The sequence below is a fragment of the Penicillium cosmopolitanum genome (assembly GCF_028827165.1).
Source record: "Penicillium cosmopolitanum strain IBT 29677 chromosome Unknown utg000002l:1.0-415252.0:1.0-415526.0, whole genome shotgun sequence".
NCBI classification, from domain to species: domain Eukaryota; kingdom Fungi; phylum Ascomycota; class Eurotiomycetes; order Eurotiales; family Aspergillaceae; genus Penicillium; species Penicillium cosmopolitanum.
Window position 1 is genome coordinate 208,951 of NW_026622672.1, and position 19,366 is coordinate 228,316.

The following is a 19,366-nucleotide window of genomic DNA, read 5'->3' on the forward strand; positions in this document are numbered from 1 at the left end:
TACCCACGTCTTCTCTTCTTTGAACCCGAGATAGAGACGACATTGAGAATTGGCCGTTGAAATTCAGGTGTAGTCTTTGCGAATTTGTTCAAAATACAAGAACTTGAGTAAACCTGGTCACAGTATATCGTAAAATTCATGGAAGATTCAATCGGAGTATAAGATGCACAGCCCGACTGGGTTTCTTTCGAGAAACCTATTGGAACTCGTGATTCAAAAAATGTACTGTATCAATTACGAATGAAATTGAAATGAGATAGTATCGGGAGTTTCTGCTGACGGTGCCTCATGGTCATCAAATAGAGCATTTTTTACGGCGCAATGAATAGTCTCTTGTCATCCACGTTCAGATCACTGGTGCATTTTGGCCCGTTCTAGCTCTCTCATTGTCTTATTGTACTCATTGTACAGGGTCCATGAATAATTGCGCAGACGTTCGAGTTCAGAAATGAGATTCTATTGCTGACTTTCAAGTAGCGATACCTGCTCCTCGATTTGCTAAAATATATGATAGAAACGTGATCCTGCTTGGTTCCATCTTGGGTATTCAAGGGAAGCTATTCAGAATTAGTAGAAATATTTTGATTGTACATATCAGACTCACGATAGCGCCTGGAGCGGAAATCATAGGCGAGGGCCGTGGATGACACGTATCTGTCGGGGGTCATTTCGCAGGTTTCCTCTGCGAGTTGACGCCAGCCGGGGTTCCAATGGGTTACGATGGTTACAGATTCGACTGCACGTTGGATACTTAGACCCTGACTGAGGAATCACAGGATACCTTGTTTCTGCATACTTCTCATCCTACTCCCAGGATTCAAGTCACGCTTCCTCGAGCCCCGAGCCCGTTACAGTACTATGGCAAAAGAATCGCAAAGAGTTTCTTCAAGAGAAATGACGAAAAAGAGCAAGAGAAGTTTATCTTTCTGTTTGTGTGCTATCATATTATTGTCTCCCATCAATACTGAGCTATGAGCGGTTCTCCTATGAAGTTAGACGCGAAATCCACACTCTTGTCTACGCCGAGACTAGAAACGTAGATGCAGACTGCAACTGTTCAGTCTAGAGCCATGCAATACATTCACAAGTGTTAATGTAGCCAGTAAATGTAGCCAGTAAAATGCATCGAATATGATTATGAATTAAGGGGTGAGGATTTCGCCACTCAACTCGAACGTTTTAAAGTGCTAAGCCGGACCCCTGCCTCCTCTTGAGCACACACAATGCCAAGTCTCCTCGTACATCCGTTGATTAACTGCACTCACCCTTTTAATTTATCGCTCTATTCAGGCTGCTTGTTACATATAGGCCTCTATGTGTAAGTAAATGCTTCCGTGCAGCAACGAAGGTGCTAGCTAGGAATGGACCTGTCATTATGGGAGATAAGTTGCGCGCTCAGAATCGCCGAGAATCGCCAAAAAGCCCACAATATATCGAACGGAAGGAAGGAACAACCTCATTTTTATGGCTGTTCCACTCCATTATTCTCTTGACGATTCTGATTTGTTGATTCAGAGCGAGAAGGGATGTATTTGTGAGTCTTGAAAAGCCTTCATTATCTGACACACTCTCTTCCCAGTACATTCAACGGCAGCTCATTCATTTTGATGCCTGCAGAAGCTGGGAAATTTGACACCGAAAACACTTAGTCGAGGCACTCTGAAGTATTCTGCTTCTTGTTCCTGATGCTTCCGCCTCCACTGCAAGATGTCGCTAATAGGGACAAGACGATGTCGTGGCTAATGGCTTTCATTTAAAAGAAGTCCGCTCTCCCCTCATATACCGTCCTCCAAGGTCCATTGTAAATGGAGATCCCGCTAAGGATGGATGTGTCGTCGATTTATGCAATCGCTGCGGGAGGCTGCTTTTTAGCTCTCTTCCTCATCCAGACCCGAACCACTATGATTGGCTGGATCGAGTCCTGCTCTGTTCTGATCTCTCGGCACCTCACACTTCCTGCTCTCGTCCACAGGCATCGTATTTGGGGCCCCTGGTCCCGGTTGAATGTTCTCATCTATTTTGCCTACACTTTGGTCAATATCATTGTGGTATTCTTCCATACACACTCCGTCGCCCAGGTTGGCCGTCGAGCCGGAGAGCTGGCTCTCATCAACCTTATTTTTCCCCTCTCGGCCACTCACCTTGGGTACTTAGCTGACCTTCTGGGTATCACCTGGCACACTTGCTGTAAGATTCACCAGGCAACAGGTTGGATGTCTGTTGCTCTGCTTTCTTTTCATGTGGTTGTGGAATGCCAGAGCCGGGGATTCAGTTTTCCTCTTGGGGCAATACATAACATATTTACACTGATTGTAAGTTTCCTTCTCGCTGTCGTGAATTTTGGACTAACCCTGATAGGGATCAGTTTCCTTGGCCACCCTCGCCCTCATCTCCCTCCCCTGGCTTCGTAGACGGTGCTATGAAGTCTTCCTCCGAAGCCACCAAGCCCTGACTGCTCTATTTGTGTATGGCACGTGGCGACATCTCCCAGATCAGAGTCGCTTGCCAAGACTGTACCTTTACGCGCCGCTGGTAATTCTGGCCCTGACTACATTCCTGGAGGTTGTCAACTTATGTTACACGAACGGGCTATTTTCGGGCAACGGTGCTCCGCGGGCCTTTGTATCCTTCACCCCAGAAGGATCTCTGACATATCCTAAGCTAAGAAAAGCGGCCCACATTCGTCTGGTTCTGCCCAGATCTATCAAGATCGATGCGGGCCAGTATATCAACCTGTGGATGCCGTCCGTCGGATCTTGGTCGTGGCTTCAAACGCACCCTTTCATAGTTACATCGTGGTCGCGCGGAAGACATGATACGATTGAGCTATTTGTGCAGCCACGCGGTGGCATGACATCAGACTTACTGAGTCTTGCCGCTGGCGCTCCTGGCTGTCCTGTACCATTTCTGGCCATGTTTACAGGTCCACACGGTACCAGTGAGATTGTTGACGGGTTTGAAACCGTGCTACTGATTGCAAGTGGTTTCGGGATCGCTGCAACAATCCCCTATCTGAAGAAGATGATACATGGATATAATACCTGCACACTTCATGTCCGTCGGCTGCATTTGGTATGGCAGATAGAATCAATTGGTGAGAAGACCCTTCCGCTTCCGGCCAGCCAGCACCAGCACTAACAAATTAGAAATGGTTAGCGCAGCCGAGGACCTGCTGAACCCCCTCCTGGAGGACGATATCATAGATAAAGGCTATGTAAGTCACTGGCTTCCAAATGGAAACTTTGTTGATTATTGACGGTAAAACGTCTACAGATTCTCAGCATTTCAATCTACGTCGAAAAAGGGCTTGCTCATGATAAGACTCCAATAGGAAAACATGAAAGAGCCTGCTTTTACCAGGGAGTACCCGATTATGACAACATAGTCTCGCTCGAGGCATCGGGAGACCAGATCGAGAGATTACCGAACATCCGCGATGAACAAGGCCGGATCTTAGTGATGGGTAAGTGAATCTACCACAGCCTGGCTCTATTATATCATATACTAACTCTTTTCTAGTTTCAGCAGCAGATAGTCTCAGAGACCAGATCCGAAAGACCGTCAGGGGCTTTTTGCATCGTGGCGTGAGGCTTTGGAAGCTGGAATACCAGCCGGAGTAATTCAATGATAGGGAGATCGCATGCAGCTAATGCAAATGAGCTACTTGGTCAATCATGACTTGGATATGGCTAGGCATTACACTGAAAAACAGCGGCTAGACCTTGATTGAGGATGCAATTAATTCAAAATTCTTCTATATCAAAATCAAGACGGGAATTATTTAACAGTAGACAGAACAAAAGCTTGAACCATGGAAACAGGAAGTTCGTCGGTTACTGTACCGTGCATGAATTCTTTCTATTGGTCGAATTATTGCTGCAGTGGCCAACAAAGCAGAGGGTGGCAGTATGGAGATTTGACTTCTGCTTCAATCGTTCTTCATGGGGCCTGGCGTGTACGAGTAGAATGTGCGAGCAGAGATCAACGCGAACCACGCAAGTCCGATGAGATTCCCTGGGCAGCATGAGATTTCCGTCAACAGTCGTTTCTAGTTATTATTAGCACCGTTTGAAAAAACTGTTTTGGAAACAAATCGAGAGAACCAAACCTCTTTCAGTTCTCCAAATGAGCCTGCCGAGGCCGTCGCGCAGAGAAATTCGATCGCAGCCGGGCTGGTTCTCCAACGGTCGAGATTATCAATCCCTACTGCCCCATCTTCTTTGACATATTTTTGCATCAATTCCATCATAATTCTCGAGACTGGCGCCAGGTCACTGGCATCGGCTCTACCTCTTTGCCGGAACACACAGCAATCAATCCGTGCTACCGTGCCTTGTTAGGTGGGATTCATTTGGAAGGTAGAAATGGAATGAACTTACCAATTTTGATACGCCCATTCAAATTCACAAGGACGCTAGAACACTCCAGAGATGTGTGATGGAAGTTGTTCACCACGAGATATAACAGCCCGTCAACGAGCTGTACATAATCAGCCATTTGTCCATCTGGCAGATAGGTGAGAGGAATTTAGGAACAAACCTGAGACATTATGGCTGCCAGCTCCTGCTCGTCTGGGAAGGCTTTACAAGCGACGATATGATCCAGAACGAGAGGGTCGAAATCCCCCCAGTGTGTACAGAAGATCGGGAGTGCGGAAACACTCCCGAATGGAGGCCAGGTTCTCATGGCGCATGGAGCGGACGATCCGCAGTATCTTGTCAGCGTCCTCAATCGGATACTGGCGCACCGCCCAGACACCGCGGTCTCCAGATGATCGAACGCATACCGCGACGGGGCCAGCTAGATCACAATCGTAGTACTTTCTGAAAGTGCCCCAAGGAGATTCGTCTCGGACTGTCAGGCGCGAACCGATAATGCTCTGCTACTGCATAGTCTCCTGGCGAGGCGGGCTTTGTGGCATCAATCGATTTTTCTTGCCGGTGTGCTCCGAAGTTAAGGAAGTGATGGACCTCTTTCCAGGCGCGGGTCCTAAATGGAGAGGTTGTGGGCCGGGTATGAGGTCCGTTACCGGTGATACTTCTGTTTGGGTTTGCGGCTGGGGAGTAATGCAACCTGAGCGGCCTGGATTCTTGTCACTCTCTTTTCGCCGAGTTTTCGCATCATGGAAGCAGGATAGAATTTGGCTAATAGTTGAAAGCCGAAAAGGAGCACGAAACAGAAAGGAAATCTTGCTCGATTTAAATGGGTATTTCGTGGAACACTAGGGTGTTGGATCTTCACCGGCAAAGAAACGCAGTGCCAACGTTGAGCCACCACAACGAGGGCGTCCAGATGTATTTATATAGGCATTCACGCCCGACAAAACCAACCCAGTCCTGAGCCCCATATTTATCCTGACACCATGACTCGACACGTCTTTACCGAACAAGAAGTGCGGCTCGCAGCAGAACGACGAATGAAATACATTGGTGCAGCTAAAGTCAGCATCTGCCAGATTCAATTCGAACCTCCCTTACCACGGGACCTGGACCCTAAGAATTTGGACCGGCTACGAAACATCTTCCGGAAGAATCGTTGTCGCCGCCTAGATGTCCAAAACCATGTTCCCGCAACCGTGTCTCGACATAATCTCGCAGACGCATTGCAGAAGGCGAATGTTCCCCAGGAAGCCTTGCTGACAACCGAAGGCCGGCAAATTCCTCGACTGGAATTCATGGCGGGGCAACTTCGGGGTCTCCATGGCCGTCATCGTGTACAAGCGGGTGTTGAGGTACTTCCTCCAGCGGATCGCTGGTGGACGGTTGATCTTTACACAGACGGTACGTGATAAACCCGGGCGCTCCCATAAATTAATACTGATTGTTCCAAAAGACATCGACCGAGAATTGAGAGCGGCGTTGGTGGATGAATATTCCAATCAGAAGAAGCCGACTGATGGGGAAGTCTATCGCAAGATCAGACAGTATGAAGGCGAGGGTAACGAAGCTTTCCGAGAGCGATGGTTCGTGAGACTATCGCCCAGCAACCAAGAGCGTTCGGATCAACTCGACAACAAGAAGAATCGTCGCCTCCGGCATGCATTTGACCGATTGTTGGCCATTCCCGGGCTTTGGCCGGGTGGGATGAGAATCAGCCTCCTTCATCGATTGATCGCTTCCGGCTGCGTTGAGGTGAGCTTCAGCCCAAGTTGCTACATTTTTTCTAGCTAATGACGACTCTTCGTCTCTCAGGAGATAGGAACCTATTTCGATCACATCTTGGACTTCTGGTCTTCTCTGGTGGGATCGGATCGGCGTCTGATGAAGAAAATCGATCAGGATACGGTTCACACGCTGCAGTTACTGGCACCAGGTAAATCACGCACTGATGAGAGGAAGGCATGTGGGCTGGTTCTCAGTGGACATGTGTTTGCCGAATTCAGTGCCGATGAGCGAAATGCTATATGGGCCAAAATGAAAGATTTTGATGGTCTCATCCCGTCCCTATACACTTTCTTTGAGGATTTCAAGTACCTGGAGAGTTGCGCTCACTGTCTGAAGCGGCTCTTGGGCCCATCCCCCCGATCTGTGAGAGAAGCCATGAGTTCGATCTTTGATCCAGACTCGGAGTCTGGGGAAAATCACCGAGAGAAAGGGAAGTGTATCATTCAGACCTCGGAGTCTACCCTCCGACGCCTTCATGCGTCCGAGACAGAATGCTTCGAGACAGGATACCAGCAATTATGGCTGTATGCTATGCGACATTATCCACTGATGCCGCCGGACCCCAAGAACTCTGATGATCTGTTGGCCAAACCGACTTGCGCTAAGCCGGACCCGCGCGCGATCTTCGACATGGCCCATCTAGCTCACCGGCTCGGCTTTAGGTCCCCAGAAATTGATGGGCTGCTGAACAGTTCTCCGGATCACCAGATTGCACGATCGGCCCTTCTCCAGGCCCGAAAGCCAAGCCGGTTTAGATACGATGACCAACACTTTGATAGTCTGGTGCGACGAATTGTAGATTGTTTTACTGAGGCTGTGCCTAATCAGCCCGGTCCCCGCAAGATCTTTTGGCAGACAGCACCGTCAAGGCGCACGCTCGCTCTGGGGTTCCGCAGACCCGCACCCATATTCAAGATGCCCCTTTGTTATTCTTAGATCGACTGCATGCTGATGTTGATGCCGCCGATACAATCACTAGCTTTTTTGTCCGGCGTTGTCTCTTTTTCGCCTTTTTGGGGAAGTCGCCAACGGTTGATCCCATGAATAACAGAAGATGCGGTAACTTGAATACAGACCAAGGGTTTGAAGAGGGGAAGGAATCGCCGTTGCTTGTTGAAAAGGAACATGCACCGGGCTCTGATACGTCTGCACGGCACAAGGGCGCATCAGGCAGGTCATCTGTTACCGGAAGAAGCAACGCTTCAACACGTCTGGTACTCTCCAGTGAGATCGACCATTCAGAAAATAGACCCGAGCCTATGGACTTAGATCCTCTCGAGCCAGCTCAAAATGAGGAAATCTTTGATCAGAGAAGTCCATCGGGTGGAGATCACTCTACTCCCCGATGGTCACTGAAGCGATTCAGTGCTGGAAATGGTCCCTTCTCGCTGCTCGCCCGGGGCTGATCCAGAGCTTGGAGATTCTAAGAGTGAATGCACCCAGATCTCTCTGGAAACAGTCTCACTCGAGTGGGACCAGGGCGAGCGAGCAACAGGAGAGGAACCCAGTCCAGACACTGGATCTGCCCTCGGAATTACTGTACAGACACCTATCGATCCTGCAGCACAGCGACGATCTTCGTCAGAAACGATAATATTGTCAGAAGAACGCCGTCCCTCCAGGTCTGAAGAGCTAGAAGCTTTTCTCGGTGGCCTGAGGAGGGCCCAAGTGGAGCAAGAGGAGTTGGAAAAAAGGATGGAGAGCGACCGGCTCAATGAAGAGCTCAATCTGCTCTATCATAATCAAGCTTCACCCAGAGATCTGCTTCAATCAGGTCACACTCAGAATTCGTCACTGCCGGCCTCTGCTGACCAGCAATCGGAAGCAACATACAGAGAGACCGGGCCCATCGCAACAAGATATACCGACCCCAATTGTCAAACGTCTACACAATTGCTTATCAAGATCAAGTTCTGGTCACTCGAGCGAGGGCAGTGGAATCAATCAGACTGTCTCCTCGTAGACCGGTTGGATCCATCACGTATGGAGCAACTCGCACGAAAGTACTCATGCAAAGGATATACACTCTACGATGTGAACCTCAAGAGCCTTCGTCCAGCCCATTGTTACCGCGCAGCAACAGCAGATGAAACCAATGCGATCTTCTTGATTTCCGCCCATGAAGAGAAAGCCATTGCAGCCACAGAAGGATTAGGTAAGGAGGAGAAACTAATGTCCATGGCCGCTCGCGTTTTGGGACGTACAGGAAAGCAATGAACCAATTTGCCCAGCAGTGCGCGGTACAGCCAGGATCTTCATGTGAATCATTGGTTCCTAAGACTTTCTTCTTGGGGAGCTGATGAGGATAAGAAACTTCTTGTAAGAGGGCTCTGTTTCTAGAACAAGTCTCCCAGAAGGCCCTTGTTCTTGTGAAGTGCTGCTAATTAAGAGGGCCTTGAGCGAGCATATAAATCTACTTGTATCTCGCAATGCAGCCACCTTTGTAGAGAGGATTACCTGTAAGCATTTGGCCAATTTGGCACACCTTAATTGCTGGCCTGGCAGGCGGAGATGAGCCGGCAAAAGGGATCAACGGGAAAAGATTGCACCATAAGTGCTTGCGTGTTTCTTTCAGAGATCTATGATATTTTAAAAATTGCTATTAGTAGATTCAACCGGCACTCAAAGTGCAGAATCTACCCATACTATCCTGCCTGCTGAGTGAAAACTAGCCTTATTTGCAGGGCCTCTTGAATATGATGTTTTGTGCAAACCAACACCTTCACAATAGCTTGTTAGACAGGAATTGATGATAGTGGAAGCAGAAAGATAAAACATCTCAACAACGTGATATCAAATTAGACTGGGCGACAAGTGCACATACCGATTTATGCATACGATGTTGGTGGTCACATATTCATCACCGAAATGATCAATTATCATCGTTGATCACAAGTCTTCTTGGTGACACAGTATATGAAAACGTTTTTGCCACTGTTGCTACCATTTAATCAGTCGTGGAATGCCGCAGAAAAGCTTCGATCACGCGTTTCAACATTCACCACCAACCTTTAGCTAGGTACCATTCCTCCGCAAAGAAATCTGGCAATATTTTGCGCAGGTAGCAGTTGATCTTTGAAAGTTGGGACAGAGCTGTTGACCAACAGGAAAAGGATGCGGCCGCAAACACCCAAAATGGTTCGCCACCGAGGAAAACTGGTGTAGCAATGGGCAGCAGCACGAATTTGACCGTGCAGTATGCAACAGGTCAAAATTCGAGGGCTAGTTTCCTTGGCTATCCCTCAGCCACCGAAGATTGCTGCAACTTAGCAGGTTATGAGGCAGCTCATGACTCTATAAATAAGCCAAAACTCTCGTCACTGAGGAAGCTGCCGTCGTGACATACTCTCGTCAGACCTGGATCGAAAAAAGGCCAGCCCTTGTCGTCCTTACCGACTCTTTCTGTGAAAATGATCAAAAGCACAATATCCTAATCAGCTACAGATTTCTCCTAGAGACGACTCAATCTATATATCAATACGCCAACTTAGCTCTTAGCTTTTACCAAATACTTTTGCTTCCGGTATCGAATGAAGCTGAACTCTTCTTTGAGATTGAAGCAAAAAGACGCATCAGCTCACTTGGCTTGGGTGCGAAGAGTGCTACTGATAGGTCAGTATATTGATGCCCAGCAATTTCAAGCTATGCTTACAAACACCCTGAATAGAAATTCTGCATTTCCTGTTCCCAAAATTCAGGCGAAAAGCCTATCTCTGTCTCTCGCTATCCCTGAATTTGATTGTCATGGCTCAATCTTTGAGGGAGCACAAAGGAATCAGACGACTTGTCTCTACCGAAGATCTCATTGGTAAGTAATCTAGTACCAAGAAACTCGTGATCCTAATCTAATTGCGTTCTTAGATTTCTCGGAAAAATTTCTCGTTACCCTCTGGTCTCCTCTAGCGAAGGAGAGCCCCAAACCTTCAACGGGATTTCGGGTTTATCTAAAAAGTATCCTTTCGGAGATCTCATACAACATATCATACACTGATCGCGGCGTTCTACTACCTAGCTCTCTTGCGGTTCACGATTGAGGAAAAGTTTCCCACTGAGCCATTTCAAGTGCCCCAGGAGCTTCAGCCTTTACAGTGTCAGCGGCGGATGTTTCTCGCAGCTCTTATGCTGGGTTGGAAGTTCGCTCAGGATTATGTGTACTCGACGCGACGCTGGGCATCATTCTCGGGTCTAAGTGATAAGGAGCTAAATAGAAACGAAGGATTGTTTCTTTCCGTGATTGATTGGCGCCTCTTTATATCGCATGGAGTGTTTTCTCACTGGAAGTCAGAGGTTCTGTACCATGTTCAGAATCCAGACGTTGCTTTAGCCAAGTTTACCTTTGCTCAGTGAAAAGACTGTAAATTAATCATGACTACATGGATGGACATTTTGAAATATTGGCGTATGGGACTTTCTTTTATCACTGAAGTGAAAGATTTGGATCTGAACACTGATATCATCTTTGCGTAAAATCCTGCCTACTATCTACTTTTTCTTTTTTTTCCACGTACCACTATTCCATATCCCAAGAAGTAATTTCAACATGTCAAATCAAATACAGTATAAGCGATTTTTACGGCACATTACAGCTGGGGGAGTTTGTACATAATAGTATCTCATTTCATATGCTTAAAAAATTGAGAACACCCTGAAGATAGAAACAAAACTACTGGATGCGTCTTCCCGCCTAATGGAGCCATCTGACTGGCTGCAATGCCCAAAATCTTCTGGGACCCAAACTCTCGTTATCGACCAATCATTGCATTGGAAATTTGTTCGCATGTGGGCCATTGATGGCACTAGTTGGCTTATATTTCTGAGTAGCAGTACCCACCCGCACCCGCTTCGTTCCCAGGAGATTTATGTGGGTAATACCTTTGTAAAGACGCGGCTTACCTCAGAGGTTTGTTCAATAAACCTGTAATCAAACTAATGACTGGCTCGCTGTACAAAAAAACACTGTTTTGAGATGGGGCTGGGCGAATCAGTCCCGTGCCGTGTCATAGCTTGCATCTACTTGATATTGTGTAGGTGTGATGGATTGTTTCCGATAAGCGAGGTGGGTGACGAAGAACCCTGCGGTCTGCCTACCTTTGATGAGCTGCTGTTGCGAGCACTAACGGGCTCATGGCTGGTGAGTGAAATCAAATGACATCGTCGCCTCGCCCGTCGCAGCAAAGGGCGGACTGACGTTGGTAATGTTGATAACTGTCATCAATTCTTTTCTGTGACATTTCACCACTGTCAATACGATGTGCACAGCCAAAAAATGTTCTTCATGTTAAGAATCACCAGGCACAGGATGCAATGCCTCTGATAACTGCATTAAATCAATGATGAAATGTTGAGCCAGTTATCATTGAAGAGAATGTTGTGTTTGAGCCCTCACAATTCACAATCATGATCTGATTGACGCAGACCAATGCCTCGCTGGGTTGCTATAAATACCCGGTCCCTCGCCAGCAGAATAGTCGTTCGCAAGCATTCCTTTGTCCCTCCGGATTAAAGAATATCGATCACTTTTCGTTTCCGTGGCTACTATTTGGTATGTTGACTTTACAATCGTGCAACGACATTGACTAACTTGTTGCATCACACTAGCCTGGCTTTTCTCGACACGAGAGGTCTTGGAACAGCAAGTGAGTGTAGCTGCCAAGTCATTTGGCATCATGCTAACTTGGAAAATGTTTGATACTAGCGTCGTCGCCACTACTCCTCTGAGAAGCCATTGAACGAAACTTTCAGGATCCTCTGGAATGGTCCAAGCTGCGGACACGGTGAGTCACAAGTTGCCTTTGTAAGTTACCTACTAATGATTGATGATAAATAGATGCCTCCCTCATACAGCCCCCCACGGCGGATAGCAATAAATGACAACGTGAGTTTCAAATTTTGCAGCAATTTTCAAGGCAGCTATCACGTGCTGACGACACTCTATATAGGATGGTATATGTTCTATCGCGCGTCACTCAACGCCTTGTAAGTCACGCTCGTGCTTTGTCCCTACCCATTCCCAATGACCGGTACTACATTCAACCTCCGTACGATTGCTCTCCGTTTGTGGCTCTCTATCCTCATCAAAGATCGCTGATGGTTCTTTTTAATCATAGGGCGCGCGTCCATATCCACCTCGACCTGACAGAGCTATGTTTCCCCTACATCTTCGAAACTAAACCATCTTCATCGACCTGATGGGCCAGACCACCGAATCTCACTTCACTCGCGTCTTTGTTGTTTCCGAGGACGGGGCTCAAATGGCCACTTCATCTCGCTTATTACAGGGCCCAATTCACAAGGATTGATACCCTCTGCTTAGCCATCCGGTGAAGTTCCAAAGCGTTTTCGTTCGTCTCTCCGGCATTCCCTGGTCCAGGCAAAGGCTGACAGCCAATCTACTAGTAATTCGCAATATCCTGACGGCTACTAATATGCTGCCCGACGTCCGATCCGAAGACTTGTCGCTGGTCACGAGCCGGCATCACCGCTGACTGAGCGTGCCATCGGAGCATCGGCAACAACAAGACCGAGAATCGATGACCATCAAAAGGGCAGATATTTATCTGAAAAGAGCATCGGCTAGCATGTTGAACTGACGTTATGGCCTGAATCCAAAGGCCAGTGACTTCAACCCCGATTGCAGCTGAGCAAGCGATAAAACAGGCCGTTCCTCAGATCTCCCCGATATCCCTCGCCGCGAGAGCAGTCATTTGCAGGTCAGGTCGACGCTTATCATAAGCAATACCATAAATCTCTCGTCCAGTAGTACTTTGCCCTGGCACAGTTGAAGATCTGCCCAGAGTCGTATATTGGCAGGTATGGCTACATCCATTACCCGTGGTACAATGTGATCCGGGGCCCTTGTGCTCGTGGGATTGAGCTGGCACCTGTTACCTCGTCTCTGGCTTGTCTATGCTGATGCCAGAGCATATTCACGGCAAGTTTCTACCTCTCCTGAACCACCAGAAATCATATTAATATCGAGAGGCAGTGACAGATAGCCCTAATTCAGCCGTTCTGACAAGTCCGACCGAGAAAGTGCATTAATAGCCGGCTGGGGACCTCGTCGAGGCCGCAGACAAGGTAAGTTGCGAGCGCCCATATTGCACTAGCTGCTGATAATCGAAGCTAGGTTGGGTGTATCCAATGGCAAGTTGCCCTGTGGGTGATCTGATGCAGACGGTCATTAAAGCTGCTGCCATGGCTTATTCATAATTGATCCTGGTAAGTACATTTCCATCTCCAGGATAATTGGGAAGGCAGCTAAAGATAGTCAAGTCACTGTAATGAAATTAGGTACTTTCCCCAGATGTTATGCTCGATGCAGCCGCACGCCGACCGAATGCCTCCTCGCTTTCACCACCGAATCGCACGTACCCGCCGGCGGAAGTAGCCACGGTCACAATGGCGCAGTTGTTATTTGGAAGATGCAGGTCGGTTTGTGATATATACATGGAAAAGACGTACTTATTGACTTCGAACGTAGCCGCTGATGGTACTCTCAGTGTGGATGTGGCACGCGTGTTCTACGCGACGCGCCAGCCTTTGTCCCCCGTAGCATGCGTCTGGTGCGGCAGGTCCTCGATGACCATCATTTTCAATACCGCTGGTTGCTGACTTGTGCGAGAAGATCAACCGATTTCGCAAGAGTGGCTTCGCCATTCATTTGAGATGAGCAAACAGTAAAAATGAATTCGCAAACTCGGAAAATGATTCGGAACACACCAAGCGGGCTGTGAGCTCGGGCGGACCGCATGGGTGGTTTCTGAATCAGGTTCATCTGATGTACCCTGCGGAAATCGAACCCGCGCCGCTACTGAAAGCCAATGTAAAATTCCACTAGACCACACAGGAGAACGGCCGCCCGCGCGGATTTTGCTTCTCCATAGCCACTGTTTTCCAAATAAACAAATCGCGTTCTTCCAGGCACGAAGATCAGCGTTCCGAGCTCCAGAATTGTCTTTCATTTGATCCGACCGACTCCAAATGATAATTGAAATATGCTTAGAAGAATGATACTTTCCATAGTTAGTACCCTAGTTGCTCTTTGCCGATTTAACCACATTGATGTGCATGACATGATTGGTCTGGGAATATATATATCACAGACATTGAAAGCGCATAGGACAACGCGCCTCAGATATCGTACAGAATATGGCCAAAGAGCATGCGACGAATCTCAAGCCGAGAGAATGCCATACAAAAGACCGATCGCAGGATGTATTATCATATCGAATTTAATTTTCAGAAATCATTATTTCGCACTGTTTATCAACTTCTGCATTTGTGAAGGAACAACGATCCCCACTGACGGCGATGAGTGCCTACCGTTGACCGCCGCTTCACCGCCCGGGAATCACCCGCACTGCGCATCAACAGAGGGACCCACTGGTCCGGCCCCCGTTATCACCAGGTCTCACTCTCAACCCTCACTTCACCTTTGGCCCTCACCATGAACACACCATCCACCACCGTCCGTCACCGTTGACATGCCCTCACTGTCAACATGCTCTCACCATCAACACGCCAGCACCATCACTCACCGACCCAGCACCGTCCATCACCGTCAACATGCTCTCACCATCAACATGTCAACACCATCACACACCGACACACCACCCACCCACCGTCGAAAATTCGCATCTCCTTCACTTGGACGAATTCTGCTGCCACTCCAGCCAGCAGGGACACATGCTCAAACCAATGGGGACCACTTGAATTTCAGCCGCCACCCCGACTGGTCATCTCACTATCAGCCATGAGTCGATGCTCCAATTCACGCTACGCGGAGGAGTATGTCTATTCTCGAAGCTTAGGGTGTGATTGAGCGCTACAAAGTGCATTTTTCGAACCAGAACTATGTACGGTGGCATCTACATACAATATTGAAGTCATTTTACACCATGAAATATTGAATTCTTCATTCTATCGATTTGGAGCAGGTCTTGGCTTCTTCGAGGACTCCCCGAATACTAGTCTCTGACACCACGAAGAGGTGCCTGCAATCGTCAGAGGATCAGGACGAGGACCGCGGCGCCACGGGTCGCCTAATGAGCGCAAATTTGATAACGCAGGGCTCAGGGCTGCATGGAAGCTCAAGATTATACAATCACAGGGCTCAAGGCTGTGAGGGAGAACTTGGTGACGCGGCGGTCTCCCGCGGAGAACTTGGTGTCGCAGCGGTCTCCTGCGGAGCACATTTATACAACACAGGGCTCATTGGCTGTGAGGGAGCACATTTATACAACACAGGGCTCATTGGCTGTGAGGGAGCGCATTTATACAACACAGGGCTCATTGGCTGCGAGGGAGCGCATTTATACAACACAGGGCTCATTGGCTGCGAGGGAGCACATTTATACAACACAGGGCTCATTGGCTGTGAGGGAGCGCACTCTTACAATCGCAGGGCTCATTGCTGCGAGGGAGAACTTGTTGACGCAGCACTCTCCTGCGGAGAACTTGGTGACGCAGCGGTCTCCTGCGAGGCACACTTGTTGACGCGGAGCCCGTCCCGCGAGGCACACTTGATCACGCAGAGCCCGTCCTGCGAAGAGTACTTGGTAACGCAGATCTTACCTGCAAAAGACACCCCAAGGCTGCGAGGCCCGGAGTGTGAGGAGGAAAGTCCTGCTTTTCTTTTCGACGGGAAAAGAGCGTCTTTTATGCTATTCTGAGTAGGGGTTTCGGCAGCGACCACTTGCGTACATTTTGCCGAGTCCAGAGATTTTGACTTCAAATTCGCACTGGGCGACCCTAATTTCGTGAGTGTTGAAGCGGTTTATCAACGTTGAAATAAGAAATTTCAAGAGTTTGGAGTGGAGAGCGGGCGGAGTGGCTGGATCCACCCGGAGCCGTGGTTGATACGAAGCTATTTGTGACAAATCATTGGCCTCATCAACATTGATTCACCTGGCTTAAACGGCCTGCAACGCAGTTGGTATGAGGTGTAGACTGAAGTGGCATGCCATGGGCTAGTCGCCCTGGCGGCTTAATCTCTCGTGGTAGCAGAAGTCTGCCAATGTTCGCTCGCACTGTAGCCAATCGATTTGCGAATCATTGGTCTCAACATTGCTCAACGATGTGAAACGGTTTTCACGCAGCTAATATGTAGAGGCGTTCCATGGAAGTCTCGCCTTGGCAAATCGCTTGCCCATCCGCAGAATTTTTCGCCTGCAAACTTTCTGTTCTCGCCCCGTGAGAGAAAAGTGATTTCCCTCAGCCTAGCCGACACATTTTCCGCCCCGAGTCGCAATCACTGCAACGCGTCATGCCGCCCAAATTTTTATCTCACTTGCCAGCACAGGATGACCGGGGTACTTCGTGTGCCCACACCCACAAGCCGGCCGAGGTACCATCGATGAAGAGGTGTCGACGCCGATTCCGTCGTCGGAACATGATTTCGTCGCGCCCAGCATTCATGGTCTCCATAGTCAATCAGCAACCCGTTCACACCTCGCAATCCTCTCGAAATCGAAGAATCAATGATTATGGAAGGTCCTAAAACTCTTTCTAAAACAAAGTCTGAGACTGCATCCAGGGATTGAAAGCCAGGGTAAGCTAAAGTAAGAGAGTAGAGCGCCTTCGCTACATATGTAATACGCTGATCTGTTTTTTTCTCAGCAGCTGGCGTACTGGAATTCAAAGTATATATACGTATTCAGTCTTCCACTGCCATTGAAATCGCATGTGCATCGATATGTGCCAGGCTGTTGCATCTCCCAGAGGCTGGTAATCCTGACGGCAAGGGAGCCCAGAAACACCATCAAAATACTTGTTCAAAAAGCGTCGCATATGTTCCGGAAACTTTGGTCAACGATAAAAATTTCGATCCATCGACTAAGACTACTTGAGAAAGAATGGCCTTCTGATTTCCCGGGTAGAATTCACTGCATATTCTCCAGCGTTTGCTTCATCTTCTCCATATCCCTTTTTAGGGTTCCGATCTGTCGAGCTAGAATTCTCACATCACCCGCAAGGGTTTCCGGACAACTTATGTCGGATTTGCTATCCGAACTTTCGAGTCAACCATTAGCGTCTTTCTACCTTCAAGACTCTTGACTGTGGTATCTAAGAACTTTCACGGGAAATGAGCTGAGGCTGGCCACGAGTACTTACTTTGCTGCTTTGCTCACGCTACTGTAGAGGCACTGGTTAGATATCATATGGGACACTAAAGACAGAACACCACAATATTCCGAGACGTAGTGACTCACCGCTTGGCCGAAGAATGAAAATTATCAGACTGACAGGGTAAAGAGCCATCGACAGATCCATTTTCCGGAACCCCTTCGAAGCGGACCTTGCGGTCGCGCTTTGCGTCGTGACGGCGCTTCTTAATTCTCTCCATGTCGTTGTCTCGAACGCGAAGGGGGCCTTGTGGCTTTTTTCCAGAAGACATTTCTTCATTTCTTTTCTTCTTCGCTCGGTCCTCGTTGTGGTTCGCGTTCACGCGGGCGACATTTGCGTGCAATTTGTTCATCCAGTAACTGGATACGGGGTTGGCTTGGTCGCTCATGATAGATTAACAGTGGGAAACAGTCCAGGAAGCCAAGGAACGGTTTTAGGAAGCAACAGCAGAGTGTCGTCAGAAATTTAGAAACAGGAAACATTGAATATATCTAAGAGCATGCCATTTAAGAGGAGCTTCAGGTTTTACGTCTCAGAATTATCTATCGTGTGTGTTTCTTGGCCTCAGGATCCATGGAACAAAACCCCATGGACTGTGGCCAAGGAAGGAATTCCGTTTTCGTTTTAAGGTACATGTAACGTAACAACTCTGGAAATAGTCTAGGCTCTCAAAAAAGTCAAAAAGTGTTCAGAAAAATAGAGAACTCTATCTCTAATCCAGCCTAGAGGTTAACTGAGAAACTCAAACACAAGGACAAAGGTGTCTTTTATTCTTGTTTCAAAACATCTTCCTCTACTGTATAAGGAGCTTGATCAGGACTGGAAACTCAACACGGTTGCAATCCTAGGTCGAAATGGCATTCTGATAAATGGACCTGGAGAAATTCTTCAGTCTTCGAATGGTAGTGTCTCTTTGAATTCTGGTGAAGTCACCTTTTTTCAACCCCTGCCTTATGCTTCCTCTGGCTGAAATGGATGAAAACTGTTCGAGGAATCATGTCTCTCTTCGCAAGAATCTCACTCGGTAGTGACACGCTTCCAAGGGACCATTCATAGCTTCTTAGAAAGCCTCATATGACTATTGAACTACTAGATCGCCTGCTCCGGATCAAAACTCTACGATAGACATGGAAGAGAAACAGTGAGCTCATATTGTAATCTAATGTGTATTCAAAGAACAATATCTAGCAGGAAACTATGCAGAGGTTTCATAAACTCGCATACCAATTAGTTTCTGTAAGAACATTCATCAAATATTGCGTCCAAAGTAACTCGCACACCAAAACGCTCTGATAGGTATCTTTATGTACCAATAATACTGTCGCTTCGAAATTCACCCACAATTCCACCCACAAATTGCTACTCCCAATGAGGAGATAGCTCTTTGGTTCCACAGATACGGTGTACATAGTCCCAAAGCCAGGACCTGGACTGGAATTCTCGTGACTGAGGATGATGCGGATCCGGTGTGATATAAACTAAATGACAGAACAAATTAGCATGAGTAACCGACGAAGATATGTCCGCGTACCGGAATGTGACTTTTCTGTGGCGGAACTGCTCTCTGAAGCAGTGGATTCTGCTGAAGGTATTCTCTGGAGCCATTGATCGATATTTTGAGCCTTGGTATCTGTGAACGCTGGGAATCTCTTCCTGGCACCCCCAAGCCGTCGAATACGTCTTTGGCGCTTTGGAACTGAGCGCTGCCTAGATACCTTGGCACGATTGAGACGACGTTTTCGAAGAATGTGATATTTCTTCCCCCGTAGTGATTCGACTGTTCGGTTAGTCTCATATTGCTTATTATAAGCGGCAGCACGAGCTTCCCAAGACAGAGCTCGGTTTGCATCTAGCCAAGGGAGAAGATTATCCTCCTCCCATTCTGACCAGCGGAACGAGCCGTATTGAGACATGTTGGGGCCAAAAAAGCGGTGGTGAATAATGAAGCTGACTTGTGAGAATTCTGCAGGAATTTAGAACGTACAGAAAGTGGGTGTGGTGAGCTTTAAACTTTTGGCTGAAATGATTGTCACAAAGCGACAGATTCTAGAGGCAACCCTACCCAAAATACTTGACTG